Source organism: Schistocerca gregaria, unplaced genomic scaffold (genome assembly GCF_023897955.1).
Source record: "Schistocerca gregaria isolate iqSchGreg1 unplaced genomic scaffold, iqSchGreg1.2 ptg000927l, whole genome shotgun sequence".
Classification (NCBI taxonomy): domain Eukaryota; kingdom Metazoa; phylum Arthropoda; class Insecta; order Orthoptera; family Acrididae; genus Schistocerca; species Schistocerca gregaria.
Window position 1 is genome coordinate 32,501 of NW_026062284.1, and position 5,000 is coordinate 37,500.

Consider the following 5,000-nt stretch of genomic DNA (forward strand, 5'->3'; position numbering starts at 1 on the left):
TATCTGATCGCCTTCGAACCTCTAACTTTCGTTCTTGATTAATGAAAACATACTTGGCAAATGCTTTCGCTTCTGTTCGTCTTGCGACGATCCAAGAATTTCACCTCTAACGTCGCAATACGAATGCCCCCGCCTGTCCCTATTAATCATTACCTCGGGTTCCGAAAACCAACAAAATAGAACCGAGGTCCTATTCCATTATTCCATGCACACAGTATTCAGGCGGGCTTGCCTGCTTTAAGCACTCTAATTTGTTCAAAGTAAAGGTGCCGGCCCACCGAGACACTCAACAAAGAGCACCCTGGTAGGATTTAAACGGGGTCCGCCTCGGGACGCGAAAGCACCCCTTCGGCTCGCCCCACCGGCAGGACGTCCCACGATACATGCCAGTTAAACACCGACGGGCGGTGAACCAACAGCGTGGGACACAAATCCAACTACGAGCTTTTTAACCGCAACAACTTTAATATACGCTATTGGAGCTGGAATTACCGCGGCTGCTGGCACCAGACTTGCCCTCCAATAGATACTCGTTAAAGGATTTAAAGTGTACTCATTCCGATTACAGGGCCTCGGATGAGTCCCGTATCGTTATTTTTCGTCACTACCTCCCCGTGCCGGGAGTGGGTAATTTGCGCGCCTGCTGCCTTCCTTGGATGTGGTAGCCGTTTCTCAGGCTCCCTCTCCGGAATCGAACCCTGATTCCCCGTTACCCGTTACAACCATGGTAGGCGCAGAACCTACCATCGACAGTTGATAAGGCAGACATTTGAAAGATGCGTCGCCGGTACGAGGACCGTGCGATCAGCCCAAAGTTATTCAGAGTCACCAAGGCAAACGGACCAGACAAGCCAATCCGATTGGTTTTGATCTAATAAAAGCGTCCCTTCCATCTCTGGTCGGGACTCTGTTTGCATGTATTAGCTCTAGAATTACCACAGTTATCCAAGTAACGTGGGTACGATCTAAGGAACCATAACTGATTTAATGAGCCATTCGCGGTTTCACCTTAATGCGGCTTGTACTGAGACATGCATGGCTTAATCTTTGAGACAAGCATATGACTACTGGCAGGATCAACCAGGGAGCTGCGTCAACTAGAGCTGAGCAGCCGGCCGCCCGGGAGTGTGTCCCGGGGGCCCGCGCGAACACGCAAGCGTCCGCTCAATTATTCTGCAAACAGGAGGAGGCCGAGCTCCCCTGCACGATACACCTCGAAACCCTCTCAGGTCCCGGCGGCGCGCAGCGCCGTCCTAGGTACTTGGTCGGTTCGAGAGAGGCGCAATCGCCCGGAGTTAGGCGAGTAGACGGTTTTAGTGCGAACACCCTTGCTCCCAACTGAGCTTGCCGCTGCCGACAGAGGCCCGGGAGCGTGCTGTCGTGGCATTGCCGGCGGGAGACAACACGCGCCACCTATGGTGACCGGCAGCTCCAACGCCAGCGCCACACAAGGGCAAAGCCCCACTTGGGTGCAGAAGCGAACTCTCCCAGCACAGCGCACGCGCCAACACGTCCGCACAACTGCGATACAAACCACCTGCGAGAACCGCTGGGGCGACCGAGCAGCAGACGGCGTCGCGGCGCCGAGTGCCAGGCGGCGGCGCATTCTCAACGCACACAGTCCTCAATCAGACCAGCACACTGCAGATGTCCACCGCGCTTCGCACCGGGCTCGGCTGAACCAACTTTGGCCGCCAGGCGCCGCGTGCAGGGTGCGCCGCAGCGTAGCTGCGCCGCCTGCCGGGCCCGTCGGCTGGCGCTCCTGCCACTCGGCGCCCCCCACCAGCCGGCTGTTGCGCGTGCGCCCACGCAGCGCGCGGCCAACACGCCGGGCGGCCCCCCTTCACCGGCCGGGAACAGTCCCACCAAGCCACCGCCGCGTATCGCTTCATACCCACATGGGCCTAGTCACGTGTGTGGATGTGGCGGGTACCGCTGAAACAACCGGTTAATAGCTGTACCGATCGTCGCCATCACAGATTCACCTCCAGCGTGAACAACCGCTCAACAACGGATTTCCAGTTCATTTGCGTATCTTGGGCAGTAAACGTAGATGTCCACCTACATTTGCGAATTCAACAATTCTTGCATGCCAGGATGTCATGTGTCACGACACGCTACATCAGACCACATACACACTGCGACATGTGCAGAAGAGAACACGTGGAAGGTGGCCCGCGCAAGTATGCGATGTCCCTTCCGCGATCCACTGTCAACCGGCATCTGCGGCATGTCCCAGATATGGAACGCGGTCCACCAGGGTAGCACTTTGTGTGAGGCAATACGACAAAGTCGGAATACACGCGTCACTACATCAGACGGCTCACGCTGACCTGACCTGACCTGACCTGACCTGACTCACCGCACCACCACCCCCAGCGACCCAGGGTGACATACAATGCGTTCGTACGTTCCTCCCACACGCCTCTACGGCGTACCACAGTGCAACCTAGCTGTTATTGGGAGACGAGACAAGTAGCATCGAGCACAACATATGGAAATTGAGATTCGACACCGTTGGGCACAGCCAGCGTACAGTCACACGTATCACACTACTTCACTCTGTACGTAACTACCGATGATCGGTACAGCGTGTGGGTTACGCGTACGACATCAGCGGACAATGGACACAGACCATACCACGACGTACACTGAGGGCGTCGACATCTGAATGCAACTGAACAGCTGCGAGGCTCATTTAACACTCACACGCCAGACCGACCAGCTTGAGAGGACAGAGACACAAAGAGGGGGACAGAGGGGGGGGGGGCCGATATAGTCCTATTGCAGTACAATTGACAGTGGATAGCGGGAATATGTGGAAAGTAAGCAACACTCGCAAGACATCTACATGAGGATAACAACGACACCAGAGATTCCGAGCAGTGAACTATGTTAGGCAAAGGGACAACGTGGGTTAGGTTAAGGGACAACGTGGGTTAGGTTAAGGGACAACGTGGGTTAGGTTAAGGGACAACGTGGGTTAGGTTAAGGGACAACGTGGGTTAGGTTAAGGGACAACGTGGGTTAGGTTAAGGGACAACGTGGGTTAGGTTAAGGGACAACGTGGGTTAGGTTAAGGGACAACGTGGGTTAGGTTAAGGGACAACGTGGGTTAGGTTAAGGGACAACGTGGGTTAGGTTAAGGGACAACGTGGGTTAGGTTAAGGGACAACGTGGGTTAGGTTAAGGGACAACGTGGGTTAGGTTAAGGGACAACGTGGGTTAGGTTAAGGGACAACGTGGGTTAGGTTAAGGGACAACGTGGGTTAGGTTAAGGGACAACTTGAGTTAGGTTAAGGGACAACTTGAGTTAGGTTAAGGGACAACTTGAGTTAGGTTAAGGGACAACTTGAGTTAGGTTAAGGGACAACTTGAGTTAGGTTAAGGGACAACTTGAGTTAGGTTAAGGGACAACTTGAGTTAGGTTAAGGGACAACTTGAGTTAGGTTAAGGGACAACTTGAGTTAGGTTAAGGGACAACTTGAGTTAGGTTAAGGGACAACTTGAGTTAGGTTAAGGGACAACTTGAGTTAGGTTAAGGGACAACTTGAGTTAGGTTAAGGGACAACTTGAGTTAGGTTAAGGGACAACTTGAGTTAGGTTAAGGGACAACTTGAGTTAGGTTAAGGGACAACTTGAGTTAGGTTAAGGGACAAATTGAGTTAGGTTAAGCGATAATCTGGTACAGCCACAGTTAGGTTAAGCGATGATCTGGTACAGCCACAGTTAGGTTAAGCGATGATCTGGTACAGCCACAGTTAGGTTAAGCGATAATCTGGTACAGCCACAGTTAGGTTAAGCGATAATCTGGTACAGCCACAGTTAGGTTAAGCGATAATCTGGTACAGCCACAGTTAGGTTAAGCGATAATCTGGTACAGCCACAGTTAGGTTAAGCGATAATCTGGTACAGCCACAGTTAGGTTAAGCGATAATCTGGTACAGCCACAGTTAGGTTAAGCGATAATCTGGTACAGCCACAGTTAGGTTAAGCGATAATCTGGTACAGCCACAGTTAGGTTAAGCGATAATCTGGTACAGCCACAGTTAGGTTAAGCAATAAAGTTGGTTAAATTTGGTATTGTGGGAAAGGGGGAAGAGAGAGAGAGGGGGGGGGGGTGGATAGTGGTGGCAGTACGCGGATGCCTGAGTCACCGTCAGATACGTCACGTCGGTTCGATGCTTGTAGCAAGAGGCTGGCGGGTCTGTGTCTCTCACTTCTGCAATTTTTCATGTGGTATAACACGAGGGCGGGGGGTGATATTTGGTGCCCCTCTGTGTAGGATGTGTGTTGGTTTATCTGAGCAATGGTAGTTGTCGGAGGAGTGGGGTATTGTGCTTTTATAGGTGGACCTACTGCTCTGGTTATCATAGTGTCGACGGTGCAATGTCGCAGAGAGGATGCACTCGACATTGTCGCATTCCAGATGTTTACGTATTGTGTGTCTCCGTTGCAGGCCGAGAGTGGTGCATGTTCGAGTGTCTGGCTGACGTGCGATTCACGTTGTGTGCCCAGTCTTACAGCACGTATAGGGACATTCGCATAAATCATCTATATGTGGCCTTGCATCATTTACTAAGCAGTGCCGTGAGACGACCGAACTATTAGGAAAGTACTGATGTACCGCATAATGTTTACCTTCCACCACACGGCGAGTATCGACTGTGCCCAGCGTTGCCACCGCAGGCAGCGGTCACCGTCACCATTGTGCGGCGGAACGGAACATCTATATCCTCAGAGGAGCACTCTTTGCCGCCGGGCGTCAGGTCTCGCGGCCTGCCGGCCAGCGCCCATGACGAACTTACTGCATGTATAGGGACAGCGGGAATTTGGCATACTTGATATAACTCTTCATGAGACGCAAGATATAGGGGTGGATTGCAACTTACGACTGCGAGAAAAGTCCGCCGTTCATCCGCCGGAGTTGCGATTTCGGCGGGGCACGTACGGTCGCGGGTGGAGCACTTGGTGCGGCGTACGCACCCGGGTTGCGGCTC

The 5,000-nt window shown here is 52.9% G+C and overlaps 1 non-coding gene across 1 annotated transcript in view; it reads right to left on the reverse strand.

Annotated features, from left to right (window-relative positions):
* LOC126325586 (small subunit ribosomal RNA) overlaps positions 1–1,087 on the reverse strand; it is a 1,893-nt gene extending 806 nt beyond the window's left edge. Inside the window, exon 1 of the ribosomal RNA XR_007560190.1 lies at positions 1–1,087. This exon is cut by the window's left edge and continues 806 nt beyond it. This is a non-coding gene — a ribosomal RNA (small subunit ribosomal RNA).
* Between the last annotated feature and the right edge of the window lie 3,913 nt (positions 1,088–5,000).